This window comes from Heterocephalus glaber, unplaced genomic scaffold, assembly GCF_053883595.1.
Source record: "Heterocephalus glaber isolate CG9 unplaced genomic scaffold, H.glaber_assembly_v1.0 deba00000347, whole genome shotgun sequence".
Taxonomy (NCBI): Eukaryota; Metazoa; Chordata; class Mammalia; order Rodentia; family Bathyergidae; genus Heterocephalus; species Heterocephalus glaber.
Window position 1 is genome coordinate 64,316,780 of NW_028258143.1, and position 15,178 is coordinate 64,331,957.

General features: G+C 34.1%; 1 long non-coding RNA gene across 5 annotated transcripts in view; it reads right to left on the reverse strand.

Moving 5' to 3' along the window:
• LOC147829995 (uncharacterized) overlaps positions 1-15,178 on the reverse strand; it is a 109,334-nt gene that overhangs the window by 71,499 nt on the left and 22,657 nt on the right. For 3 of the 5 annotated variants that reach the window (XR_015447468.1, XR_015447465.1, XR_015447470.1), the window contains exon 1: positions 9,883-14,026. The exons of 1 other annotated variant lie outside the window; for it this stretch is intronic. This is a non-coding gene — a long non-coding RNA (uncharacterized LOC147829995). Of the gene's footprint in view, positions 1-9,882; positions 14,027-15,178 lie in introns of those variants that run through there. One more of the 5 variants, XR_015447469.1, reaches the window with a different exon arrangement.

Consider the following 15,178-nt stretch of genomic DNA (forward strand, 5'->3'; position numbering starts at 1 on the left):
GCTGAGAGTTACAAAGACAATTAGCAGAATACCTTGAACTATACTATTTTCTTTTCAATGTCAATGGAAAAAGAAAAGGACTCTAAAAAGAACCTAACCTCATAAATTTCATAGCAGTTGGTATTTTTTAAACACATGAGACTCGTTAGCTGATATCCTTTTTCACCTAATGGCTTTTTGTCTCTGAACTTTGTTGTAATTTCATCTCTCTTTAGGCCCCTAGACAGCTTCAAGCTAGGATATCAAGCTAATCCAAACCTAAACCCCATGATTTCATGAGGAAGTATCCAACCACATAATAAAACATTAACAAAGAAAGGAAAAAGCTTAAACTTACTGGTATTGACCTTGTTTAATTTTGGTCCAGGGAAGCAGCTGCTATTATATGAGTTAAAGATAAAAAAGAATGTCAAATTTCCCATTTACACAAATTTCTTTTTTATTAACTTTTTAAGTAACTTTTATTCTCAACTCCTATTACCTGTCACTCCTTACTAAGTCACACATGAGTTTGAGATGGAAAATTTGTGATAGGCGTCCTGCTAGGTAAAATATTCTTAATGTATTCTTTATACACAAATATTATAAAGAGGGGGGAAAAGTTTATATAAATAAGTGAAATGAGAAAAGATATACAATGTGAGAGAGGAACAAAAAAGAACCACACAAGAATTAAATATTTGGAAAAACCATATTGCTAAAAAAAAATAGATAAGTTTTTGCTTCTCACTGATTCTGATGTTCAAATTAATTAAACTTTTCAAATTATAAACAGTTCTGAGTAACTGTGGAAAAAAGTTTCTCTTAAATATAAACAATTATGTATAGATAATTAAAAGTGGAAACCCACCATTGTCTTTCTTTTAATTCCACTGATGACATTTATTTGCTAATAGACTGCAACCAAGATATTATCTGGTTTAAATTAAACTAAATAAACCCCTATTATAAAGTGAAATTCAGAAATCATTCAAAATACGTAAAGCATTTGCCTATGTCTTTATGTGGGTGTATGAGTATGTGATTTCTCAACTGTAAACCAGAATAAAGTAAATGTAATTTCAAATGAAATACTACTGCATTAGAGAAGAAAACATATTTCATTCCTAATTTTAAAATGTATAATGAATATTCCAGTCATAAATCCAAGTTGATACAAGTGCTTTATATTTTTTTCTCAGTACCTGGGATTGAACTCAGGACCTTGTAGTTGCCACACAGGCACGGTGCCACTAAGCTACATACCCAGTACCCTAGTGCTTTGCATTTTTTAAAGAAATTTCTGTATATAGTTGCTAATGAACAATTCTTTTAATGACTCCCAGCAACAGCAATATAAAGTATAATTTTCCTTTTTAACACATAAATTAATTCTCAAAAATTTTAATAAATGTTGAAATCTGAAAAAGTAATGTGCATTTATTTGCAAGATAAATTTATGTTTTAGACTTAGGTCACTACTGTCAAATAGTTCATCCAGTGGACTGACATTAAGAAAATTCAAAGTATTACTAGATACACAAATCTTCCCCTCAGTGTTTGAACATGACTTGCTATTTATGGGTGTCTTCAACATGTTTAATCTTTGCCAACAAGTAACTCTAACTGTATGTTAACAAGCAAAGTCAAAGATTGCCCACTATTGAAATATGGCAGGTGTTGGCAAATGTTGGCCTCCAACTTGCTTTTTTATTATTCATACACATTTGCAGTACATCATAATCACATTAATCATGGGGAATTTGTACATATACATAACACATCTGAATTTTTTCTCCTGTCTCATTTACCTTTTATTCCTCCAGCTCTTCTTTCCCTCCCCATTTGCAAAAGCTCTATTTCTATTTTTTCCTTCAATTCTTTTTTTTCTTTAAATCACTTTTCCCTTCCTTCCCTCCCTTATCTCTTGTTCCCTTTCCTATTTAAAAAAGCTCTACCTACTTCCTAACAATTATCCTCTATTTTGCTTATTTATCCTTTGTGTTTCTCACATGAGAGAAACAAGGGAATATTTAAACTTGTGTGCCTGACTTATTCCACTTAAGATTATGATTTTGTGGGCCAGGGATTTAGCTCAGTGGTTTCGCCTCCTGCCGTGCAAGCGCAAGGATCCCTCGGACCAAAAAAACAAACAAACAAACAAACAAAAACCATTATGATCTTGAAGTGCATCCATTTACCTAAGTTTATCCTTCTTTATGACCAAGTTTATCCTTCTTTATGATGGAGTATTACTCTATTGTATATAAACAGCACATTTTCTTTATCAATTTATCTGTTGATGGGCATATGGGCTGTTTCCAAGACTGAGATATAAAATGTCCTGCTGTAAAAATGAGTATGCAAGTATCATTTTGATTGAAGACTTTTACTCTTTTGGGAAGATGCCTAGAAGGGAAACAGCTGAGTCAAATGGAACTTCTAGTTTCCAACTTGTTTTTTATGGCTCAGAAACTAAGAATGCTAGAATGGTTTTATATTTATGGCAGGCTGAGAGAAGGGAAAGGAAAGGAAAAGAAGAATAGAGTAGAAAGGAGGGAAAGAATGAGAACAGAAGAGAAAAGAAAGAAAACTAAGCACCAGAGATGTATATTATTTGTCTCAAAGAAAATGATGCTTAGAACTCTGCACATGTGAATGCATCCCTGGCTCAACTTGGTCACTAAAATAGGTATAGAAATGCTCCCAAAACATAGAAAGTACATAATGTTTATGTGAAAAAAGAAACTATAGAATCATAAAATTATAAATTAACACCAAAACTATATCAAAAATGGCCAAGAGAATCAACAGCTAAATTCATCAATAAGTTCAGGGCTAAAATACCATTACCAATGTTATATATGACTATACTTTCTAGCCTGTTGTATACATCTTCATGTGCACTAACAAAATTTCATAGATATTTTAGTGAAAAAAAATTCCTTTTTTCTCTAAAAAATTTTGGTCAAGATCATATCGTTAAATACAGTTTTGAAATACATGTGTGTGAATAGATAAGATAGATGACAGATAGGTAGGTAGATAGAGCTTATCTCATTCCATAGGAGTCCTGTTCCATATCTGGAAAGAAGGAATATTTCCTAAGAAGGCCTAGAAATATCTGAACAGAAAGACTTTTGCGGAATTCATCCCCTCCGTCTATAACCATCAGCTCATACTCTTTGTCAAATTATAATTCTACATAGCCATGAATTCTTCATGAACGCAAAACACAAATGCAATTATTCCTAGGTCTTGGGATCTTAATTTCGGAAGGTTTCCAGGACAGGTAAAACTGTGATGAAATCAATTTGGTATATTTTTCTCTTGTCAACCTACCTTTTGTTTTATTATTGTTGGCCCATTATCCTCAGGATGTTAAAAAGAGTTAGTACGCTTTGCATCCCTACAAAACCACTGTCAGAGAAAGATATCTATAAATATGCTAATTTTATGGCAAGAAGGATTAAATATATCTTACCCATAAATATATATTAAAACTTTGAAAAATTATTTGTTCATAAAGTCCAAGTTCTATTTCCTCTTACTTCACATGCTTTGATCCATTTCTTTATTTTGTGTGCAGACTTTTTAAAAAATAGCCATTAGTTTTTTGTATTACAATCATACTGTCTCCCACTAAAAATGAATTATACCAGAGTACCACAAAAATGATTATCTTGCTTATTATTTAAATTCTCCCCTTAGGTTTTTAAAAATAGATTTTAACTTAATATCTTTACCTGTACTTCATTTTCCCTTGTAAACAAGCTTACAAATCTAGAGAAGCAGGGCAATAGCTTGGGTAATTTTTAAGCAGTCCCCCAAAAGGTAAGAATAAATATATTTTGATAACATAGTAACTGGACAGAGAATATTACTTTACCACCATTTTCCATCTATACCTACACATCTGCATATACTTAACACACTATTAAAGACAACATATTGAAGTAGTCAGGAAAATATTGTCAGGTAAAATAAAACCTAGACTTAAAACTCATGGAATTGAGTAACATTAAATGAAGAACATGATCTAAAGAAACTATTGCCACATAAAAATTAATTACTTTCTTTTCTCGTGGTGAAAGTCTGAAAGAATTGTACTGTATAAATGGGTGATTACAGCTATTTCAATATGGGTCATTGTTTTATATGCAAATCTTATATATTTCATTGTTGGTCTTGATAGTTACAACATTGTTGGTATTACCTCAACAGTTTTAAGACAGACATCTCATGGCACGTGGACAGTCATTGGTGGCACTTGGGATAATAAAAACTTGAAATAAAATAAGATAGAGTGAGATTTATCCAGGTTTTAATTAATTTTTCTATTTATTGTAATAAGCAGAGAGTTGAGTAACTTTGCCATATCTTAATTGTTATTAGGGCTGTGAGTTATACAGAAATTGAATAAAAGATGTCATTATTTCTAAATTATTTTGGAATCCCCATCTCAGAAAGATAAATTTTGCAGATTGTGTATAACATTATTATTTAATCAATAGTTCCCTCTTTTAGTTTGTTTTATTGCAAACATAAGACTGCATATGTAATTGAGCACAGCTTCATTTCATTTTCATTTCCTAGTTATATGACATGTTGAAATGCAAAGTAAGTAAAAATTATGTGAGCAGATAGGGTGTGCATTCATATCAAGAGTCCTTTGTCTAAGATTGGCATACTCCAAGCATAGCAATACAACAAAATTTTGCCTACCAATCTTGCCTTTATTGAATTCATGATGTCTTATAACTGACATTTTCCATTACAAGATTTATAGAAGTCAATAAATATTTGACATATATTTAACAGTAATATAGAAGGAAAGTGAATTGTGCATATGCATGACTATACTGTAAGCCAAATATCCTCCTCCCCTTTAACTTCGGGTGTTGGGTATTTTGGCTCAACAAAGGGAGAAAAGTAATTAACACAGAAATTGAGTACCAGGAGTGGAGCAGTTGCTGTGACATTACCTGGCCATGTGGCTCAAAAGCCTTTGAAACTGGCTTGTGGGAAGGGGAAGAGTTAGGAAAGATTCTGAGACATTGGCTACAGAAGCAGCACTGGAATGCCTTAGGCTTTTCTGTATCTGGTCAGAGCTCAGAAGACCAGAAGGCCGGAAGAGAGCAGGCTCAGGAGGTTTCTGCTGAGAAGAAGGACTGAATTGGCTGTTGGACTCTAGAAGATGTGTATTATGGCTTGGCAGAAAGTTTGTCTATATTGTGCTTGTGCCCAGAGACTTTGCCAGAGACTAAGAGTGGCAGAGTAATTAATCTTGCAGAAGAAATTTCAAGGCAGTCAAATATTGAGGCAGTGGCATGGCTACTGTTGGGGGTTTTTAGCCAGATCTATGTTGAGAATCAAGAGCAAAGAGCCTAGGAGAATGATTTAAAATGTTTTGAGTTTCGCCAGAAAGGAAGCTCCAATAGAGCTGTGGACTGCAAACAGAGAGCAGAGAAGATCTTGATTCCTGAGAAGAAGGAGGAGAATAGGAAAGATGGCCTGGGGGCATCACACGAAGCAGCAGGACCCCACTCTTTGCAGCCTCAAAATCGCAAAAGTGAAAGACTTTGCTTTGAGAAGAAAGTTCCAGAGCACCATGTTCCAGAATGGCGGCAGCCTAAAGATATTGTTTCTCCAAATTGGATTCAGAGTGCTCAGCAATTGCCTTCCACCCCTACAGCCAAGAGAGAAGGAAGCCTGGCTACTACTCCAGCTGGCAACAGACCCGGGCATCAACCACGTGGTGCTGGTTTTAGGAGCGTGCAAAATGCAAGAGTTATAGTGTTAGGAAGGCTTCCACCCAGATTTCAAAAGAAGGCCTGGGAGGCAGGCAGTGTGCCCCTGAGAGGGCAGTGTGTGAAGCCGTGAATGTGAAGCCAAAGATGCAGTGGAGACCCCAGAAGATTGGAGAAGCCAGGAACATGGATTGTCTGAGCAAAACTTGGAGGACAAAGCAGAGCCAGCCAAAGAGAAAAGCCAGGGGAGTTACAACCACCAACAGTGCTGCAGAGGTGGGGATACCCAAGACCTTTGGAGTTCACAACTTGCCACAGACTGCCTTGGATGCTGCACATGGAACTACAGGGCTTAATGTTTGCCCTGCTGGATTTTGGACTTGCTTTGGTCCCATTCCTTTATATCCCCCTATTTGTACCTTTTGGAATGGTACTGTTTATCGTGTGCCGTTTTATGTCAGAAGTGTTTAACTTTCTTCTCATTTGTACAGGGACTTGTAGCTAAGAATTTGCTCTATATCTCTGAGGAGACTTGGGACTTGGACTTTTCAGCTCTTAGAGATAGACTAAATACCTTTTGCATGCAGGAATGTGCATGAGTCTTTGGGGGTCCAAGGGCAGAATATTATGGCTTTTGTCTAGATGTCCCCCCAAAGCAGTCTTTTTCAAAGGTAGCTAAATTTGGAATGTGTGATTAATTCATGAGTGGGTTAGGCCTGAGGGCACTAGGATTAAGAGCATGAGTGCTATCTCCCCTAAGTAGTCTGTGTCAGGTAAAAGAGCTGAAAACTAAGACCAGACCAGAACCACAACAAGCCTTTATTGTAGGGACGATCCGCCAGACTCTCTCCAAACAAAGGGGACAGAGCAGTATGGCTGGGACAGGGAGCACTTCTTATAGGAGCAGGGGTGGGGTTGAGTGATGTAGTGGCTAGGGATTGGAGGAGCCTGTGACATCACTAGTTGCTAGGAGATAGCAAGTATCAGGTTGTTCTTTTGGAAGGAAGAGGGGCATTTGGGAAGAGTAAGGTTGTCTTTTGGCGGGTTAAGCCATATTTTTAAGTGGGAAGCAGGGTATTATGAAAAGGAGAAGGTTGCCATTTTATGTAGCAGGCATCTTAAGTCGAGGGAAATCTAACAGTCTGAATAAGATAAAAGGGGCAGAAAGACGCTGTTGAGTTCTTTTGTTGCTTTTGCTGCTTCCACTCCTATGAAGTGTTGCCCCTTGTTGCCTTTGCTACGGTGTGGGTGCCATATTCTTTCCCCTCTGTGATGCCTGTTTGTCATCCCTGCCTCAGAGCCAGCCAATGATGGACTGAAACCTCTACAAACTCTAAGCCAGATAAACCCCTTCCCCTCTGACTTTGGGTGTCAGGTGTTTTGTCTCAGCAATGAGAGAAAAGGAACTAACACAATATGTGCATCTGTGTTTGTGTATCTGGTCACCAATATAAATTCATTTTATGTATCTGTGGGTGTGATGTGTCTTCTGATTAAGATAAATATATTTTTTAACACATCTTCAATCAAAACTTGCTTGCTTTGATGTTATTCAGCTCCATCATATTTATTTACAAATCCAACTCAGTGAAGTAATTTTTAATGTAGCTTTCAGAAATATGTACAAACTCCGAATTTATTGGGTGGATTTATAATATTTCTATTATCTACAACAGGATGACCCTTGGCTCTGCACAACTGTGGATTTATTTGGACATAAAAATTGAATGTAATAAGTGTATAGAATACTTTTAAAAAAGCATTTTTGAAAATATTTGTTTTCTAGTGAATGCCAAAGCATCAATTTAATCCTTTCAAAAATATAGTAAAAAGCCTTTGGTGCCTAGGAAACAAGTACAGTATTGATTATGTCATTTGTGAAAATGGTTCATCTTTAATTGTGTTGTTTCATCCAGGAATAACCTGAATCAAAGATTGCCTGCCTACAGCAGTTTCCTAAATTCTTGTTCTTTCCAAGTATTTCAGACACCATTCTTCACTTACACTTAGCTTAGAAATTTTACATATCAAAATCCATTTGCAATATTTTGAGTTCCCACAAAATAAAAGTGAACCATTATCCTTGCAAATAGGTTAATTGACTTTGTCATTTATATGAAGAATAAATTATTACACTGAAATATTTGCCTTCATTTAGCATTTTAACACCAAAGTCCTCTTATTTTAGCCTAAATGGTAACATCTGATGAAAACCAAGCTCACTTTCGTATTTTTATTTATAGTTTTAGTATCATTAACATTTTTATTACCATTATGACTACTACCAAGAATATTAATATTAAAATAATCTCAATAATGTTAACATAAATTTTATCTGATAAAAAAGAAGAAAACGTATTCATATGTAAAATTTTATTGACATTTAATAATAGTTCAGAAGTAACTTCATTTTTTATGAATTTATTGACCAGAATATTAGGAGAGCCTTGCATAATATTGAAAATAAAAATACTCAAGTATCACTGGGGTCATTTTTCATATCTGAGATAAATAGCAACATGTAGATATAATAAAAATAAAATTATTAAATATTATACAAAGAAAAGATAGCAAATATTTCAGTGTATTTCAGAAATATTATAAATAGCTTTTTTCTCCCCATTTTATCATTAAATTTTATGTATTCCTGTCTCATTTCCTGAATTCTGTTAAAAGAAAAAAAGAACTCATTTCAAGCAATTCTGGACAATTACATAAAAATATCTTTCTCTAACCGAATTACATGAATGAGTTACTAGTACAATTGATGTTCATCATATTTCAATACAAATTTAGCTAAAAATCACATTATTTATGGCACTATTTTGAAGAAGTAACTTTTTAAAATAAACATTGCATCTTAATATGACTAAAAGAGTGAATGGGTTGCACATTTCGTGCACTTTTTTCCATACTTGTATTCCAGAAATGGAAACATATAAAGTAGCTTAAAACAGCCCATGTAACTAACATCTTTTGTTTGTTTTCTGGATTTTGTTTTATATATAATCTTCCAGCTAGCAATTTGTGTGTCATGGGACTGACTTAAACCTCATTTCTTTTCTAATAGTGCTAGGAAGTTCTGACTGCTCTGTTTTGAAATTGGGAGTAAAGAGTGGGGTGCAGTAGATTAATTAAACAAAATTTTACTTTTATTTGCCTGCTCAGAATTCAGATACATATCTTTATTGACTTAGTTTCTACATTCCACCCTTTTGTTTTCCAATGATGTATCCAGTTCTCATTTAAGTCCTCTCTTAGCCTCTTTCCCTCCCTGTGAAAGAGGTTGTTTTCACTATCACTGTGGACATCAAAAGAGTTACAATTTTTTTTCTCTAAAATAAAGCAAGTGTTATATTTTTCATAAAAATATATGACATTGCAACATAAAAATATATATGATCAATATTTCAATTGTGTTCATATAATATCAATTGTTCTTTTTTCTCATGTAGCAAAAAACACAGTACTATTGTGACTATCAGGTTTCAGAAATATATTTACAACTTATGCGTAAAATGTAAATTATCATAAGACAGAAATTTGTTAAAACTTGACACTAAAGGAAATGCAACAAATAAATCAGCAAGTATTAAAGTTTAAATCAATAGGAGATATTTGCAGCAAACAACCAACCCACTGAATGAAAAGAAAGTGATAGAACTCGTATACCTGAGAGGAAAAATTCCTAGTAAAAATACACATCACTAACAACATTGGAAAAATGAAACCTTTCAATGCATACAAATGTACACACACCTTGTGCCATGATTGGTTGACAAGCAAGCAGGTTTTGGACAGGATTATTCATGTTACAAAGCTATGAGAGTGAATCATTTAAAATAACATTCAAAACATGAAAATGTTTCTTTGCAAAGAATGTATAGTATAAATCCCATCATCAAAAAATTGTCATTTGACAAAAATTGCAAGGACCAATTGTCACTTATTCCTAAAAGAAGACACATTATTTAAACAGATATATCTTGTAGGTAAAAGGACAACTATAATAAGATATAGACTGTGGGATGGGATGATTCTTTCTCCTATGAGGGATGATCAAAGAATAGGTTGTACGTTTATATTTTTAAAATAATTATTACAGTAAAAGACATATTGTCATTAAAAACTCCCTTGCTTCAAATATACTTACACCGTTGTTTCTTCCACTTTCTGAAGCAGTTCTGGAAGTCCTGTTTCACGAATACCTTTTGAGATGTGATCAAAAATATGATGAACGCTGCTGTCAGTGGAAAGACAGGCTTCTAAAAACATAACCATGTGTTCTCCTCCACCTATTCATCTGATCTGGCATTATGTGAGTTCCAGATCTTGCCTAAAGTCAAAAGATCATGAAAGGTAAACATTTTTAGTTGATTTAGGGCAAAAAGTTTACCACAACAGTGCAACTAAAGCCACACAGGGAAAAGGACATCCAGAACTCTCTCAGGAAGTGCCAAGAACTTAGGATAAGTGCATTCAAAGTAAAGGGAAGTACTTTTAGGGAGATTAATGGCAATATGTCTTTTACTGTAATTTTTTTAATAAATTTCACACCCACTGTATTTGTAAATCATAACTCATAGATGATCAAGTGTAGCAGAAGACATAACTATAAAAGTGGAAGTAGTTATTTGATCAAATTGATTATGCTTACAGCTACCAACAGATAGGGATAAAGTTCCTATGAAATCAGAGTTTTTAATATACTTCTAGCCAATAATTCTCCTCACATAGGTCTAAGTAACTGGTAAATATTGCAGTAGTTATTAACTGCTTTTACCTCTGCCCCTAGCTGGATCAAAGGTCCGTATCCTAAGTCAATTTCTCATTTACAAAGCAAACATTGGCAAAATGACCTGGCCATGCTTTTCCTAATATTGTAAATAGCTGGGTTTTTATGTAAGCTTATTTTTAACATACTCTCACCAATCCCAGACCTTTGAAAAATATCCAGATAAAAACAAACATGAAAACAAAAACAGAAGAGAATGAAAAAGAGGAGAGTGAAGATGAAGAAAAGGTGGAAGAGAAGAAAGAGGAGAAGCAATAGGAACTTATATTTAAAATACAATTGCATAATGGCACAATAGTAAACTTTCCAAGATTATAGAAATTGAAGACAGTGGTCTACCAGCAAGGTTATGCAAATGACAGAATAAAGTTAAATGTGAGTAAATGCAAGGTAATTCACTGAGAAATAAATATCCCCAATGTCACAGAAAAACACAAGCTTACAAAATTTATTTATATACTATGGAAAGGACATAGGAAACGATATAAATCATTACCAAAAATGCTGACTTAAAAGCTAAGAAAACTTTGAAACTCATGTACAAAATGCTATCATATTTTAAAGATACCTAATGTTGAGTGGTGGCATTTTTGCAATTTAAATTGACTCCTTATAGACTGTGTATTAATCAGGTTTCCATTACTAAGACAAATACCTGACAGCTGCAAATGACAGGCAAGGTTTATTTGGTTTCCATTGCAGAGATTCCATCCAAGTTTGGCCCACTCTAAGGCAGAGGTGGCAAGGCCAAAGGGCCAGGCGAAGGAAAGCTGCTCACATCATGGAGACCAGGAAGTAGAGAGAGAATGGAGGACCTGGGCTGAGAATGCACTCTTCTAAGTCAGTACCTCCATGATGCACCCTTCTGAGCAGGCCCCACATCTGAACAGGAAACTTTCAGTGGGTATTTTATATCCAAACCACTACAGACTGCAATATATTTGATTTTTAAAAATTAGCATATTATTCCTATTTCAGAGCTTATCTCTATATAAATATAGAATTAGATAACATTTTAGAGAAATGTTGCTAAGCAGCTGTCAAGACCTGCAAATTATAAGTTCTTACCAATTCCACAGATACCTTCTACCTCATTTCATGTTATTTCCCAAATAGCAGTATTTTTTTAATTGCAACGCATTATAGTTTTACTTACAGTTCTGCATCTATGCATAAAAAATAGTTTTGAATCCTCCCCAACTTACTCAATTTTCTCACTCACGTACACAATGGGCAAAACTTCACGGTACAAAGTCTAAGATTGAGAAAAAAGTATAATCAAATGTTTCCAATTGTAACTTGCAAATATGTGATCTGCATGATTATCTCTTAACTGTAATATCTTTTTTTATTCATTAAGTTTATTGGTACATTGTAGATATACAATATGATGACATTCATCACTAAGAATTTGTACCTTTACATGATATATCTTGGTTCTTATTTTTTTCTCCATTCCCCTGCCCTCCCTGCAACCCTTCCCACCTCCCTATTTACAAAGACTTTGTTTCCATTTTATCCTTTTCTCATATTTATTCCTTTCCATCCTTTCCACTGCGCCTCCCACTTCCCCTTCCCCTTTGCCCCTTTTCTTTCTATTTCACATTATCTATTATACCTTTTAGTCCTTATTTACACTTTCAGTTTCTCACAGAAGAGAAGCTATTCAGTATTTACACATGTGTGTTCTATTTATTTCACTTAAGAGTATGGACTCAGTGTGGGTGAGTGGGTATAAATGAGACTTAGAACCAACTGGCAACAAAATAACCAGGTCTCATCATATAGGAAAATGTATGGGAGGAAAACAAGTACTGTGACACTAGGTCTCTGGAGAAAAGAATTGTTACTTTGTTTTCAAATATGATTTAAATCACATTCATTTGTAGCATAGCCTTTGTTAGCTACATATGGTGATCAGTGAAATCAGTGAACCATTTAGTATTCCAAGCTTGCAATACTTGGCTCCACAGAGAGACTGCAGTTACATTTCATTTCCAGTCTCATTTGTGAGAAAAAATTCACGTTAGGTGTGTTTATCCACTTCCTCACACATACCTGCTGCAGCAGATTCCATGATGTTCTGGAAAGTACAGAGAGAAAGATGCAAGATCCGGCCTCGTTAAACATGACCACTCCTCTGCTACAGGTAACCCTCACATAAATTGAAATCCGGAGCTCACCTGTCCCTTCTTTCTTTGTTCCCCCCTCCCTCACTTCACTCTTTCCCTGCTTCCTGCCTTCCTTCCCTCTGTTACTCCTGTACATGTATTCTTTTCTGTCTGGCCCTCAGTGCCCCTCTGTGCACCAGGCTTTGTCTCACTAGTTCCTTTGTCATTCATGTGGCCTTGCACTTGGGTCCGAATCTATGTAAGTTAATTCTGTGCAGAACATTCTGTGAGGTTTGCAGGTCTTATGAAGGATGAAGGGTGAAGAATGTATGTGGGTGGTGGGAAGCCTAGGAACACTAGAGTATATTGCTTAACATCTTATCAATCCCTAGGGCAAATACTGAAATATATTATGTGTGTATGTATATACATGTATATCTTCAGTAAATAGCTTAATATTTTAAAAAATTTTATGTACACCTATAAGACTACCCAAATAAGATACAGAACATTTCTAACATCCCAGAAGCCTCCCTTTTGTTCCTGTCCAGTATAAATATGCTATCTATTTTGACCTCTGTGTTCATGCATTTTTCTTGTTTTAAAATTTGATTTTCAATCTATTCATGGATTCACATGGTACAAGCTTATATGCATTTGGGTTATCTGCTGCAATATATCACCTGTAAAGACTATGCATGTTCTGAAAAAGATCAGTGGAACTTTTTTTTATTGCTGTCATCTATGACATTGTATTTTAGTGTATGATATTGTATTTTCCAGGTTGTGGCAACTGCGAATAAAGTTGAAATGAATATATGTTATGGTAGTTCTCCAATACATAGATGTCCAGATCCTAAAGCATAAAGGGAGAAAGATGTTATTTTATTAGATTCTAACAAAGAGATATTCAGACTGGTGATAAACTTTGTCTCCTATCAGCAATGTAAGTATTTTAAAAATCACTTGAAATTGTAAATTGTATTAATTTTAATTTAAATAATGTGAGTATAGTGTTATTTCATTATTTTAATTTACGTTTCCCTTAAAGTAATTATAGGAAACATAATTTTTTTTTATTTATTTTGGTACCAAGGATTGAACTCTGGACTTTGGGACTGCGAGGCAGGTGGCAGCACCACTGAGCTAAATCCTGGCCCTAGGAAACAATTGTAATAAGCATATTGTCTAGATATTTTGTGTGAAGTGACCCTTCAGGTATTTTTCCATTTGTTAGTTTTTTTCTTCTTTTTGACTGGTAGAGTGAATAGATACCAAAATACTATTATCTGTCAAATGAATCACATTATCACCAGTATCCATGGACTCAAGTTGCAATAAGAAATATCTTGACTGTTGCTTGAGGTGGTTCTCGATATTGTGAACCAGTATACTGGATCCCATTTCAAGATATCATTTTGCTAGAAGCTTATTTGAATTGATTTATTTGCCATTGAAAATCAAATTTTCCAAATAAAAAACAGAGATTCAAGCTTTCACTATTACTTTAAAATTTTATCCAACTTTTTAGTTTTATCAAACAAAAATAATGTTTGTAAGAAGCCAAAAACAGTCTATTAATGTTTAAAAATGAGTTATTCAAATCTGTTTTTCTAAGTTTTTTAATGATTAGACATTAAATGCTAATGATAGCATTTTTAATGATTTTAATATTACCCATGGAAGGAAAAAATGTAACCAGCTTTAAAATATCACATAAGATTAAAGGGAGAAAATTAAAATTATAAGTTTGGAAAAATAGATTGTCTACAGATTATTTTCATATTTTCTATAATGTAGTAGTAATTATCAGTGAAACAGGTAAGAATCTCTAGTCTTGGTGTAAATTCTCTAAAAACACTATTAATATGATTGATAATATGGATTGAAAGTTGTCTTCTATCAAAATATCAAAGCCACAATCCATTTCTTATCAAAAGTTAATTTACATTTAAATATTCAATCATAGATAAACTATTAATCTGGTTACTGACAAAGAACTGAACGTTTTGAAAATCAAGGTGTATGTCATTTTGAAAAATAGATAAACATAACTATTCTGTGCTGGTTAAAATTGCTATATCTTTTGTTATTCTTATAAAAATACTTTATGAGAGTAGTTTCTCTACTTTAAGTTATGATTATTTAAAGAGAATAAAGTAAGGATAATTGCTCATATTAGTCACCAGTATGTAGTCACACTTCTTTCTTAAAGTATCTGTTGTTAGATTAAAAGAAAAGCCTCATACAACATTGAGCTTTGACTTCAGCAAAGGCAAGGAGATACCATTAGCTATGATAGAGCCTGGACAAAAATATCAGGGTGTGTGTGTGTGTGTGTGTGACTGGACATAAAAACTTCAGCCTTGGCTGGTTCAGAATTGTGATCACAAATATACAGTATTCAAAAATTATGATGTTGATTAGGCAGTTACATGGGGTTCAGAGGAGAATAGGCTGGGGATATAAATTTGGTTACTGTCATCTATGTAAGTAATTTAAAAGCATGGAAATAGAAGTACCTAGGCTAGTTTGTATAGCTA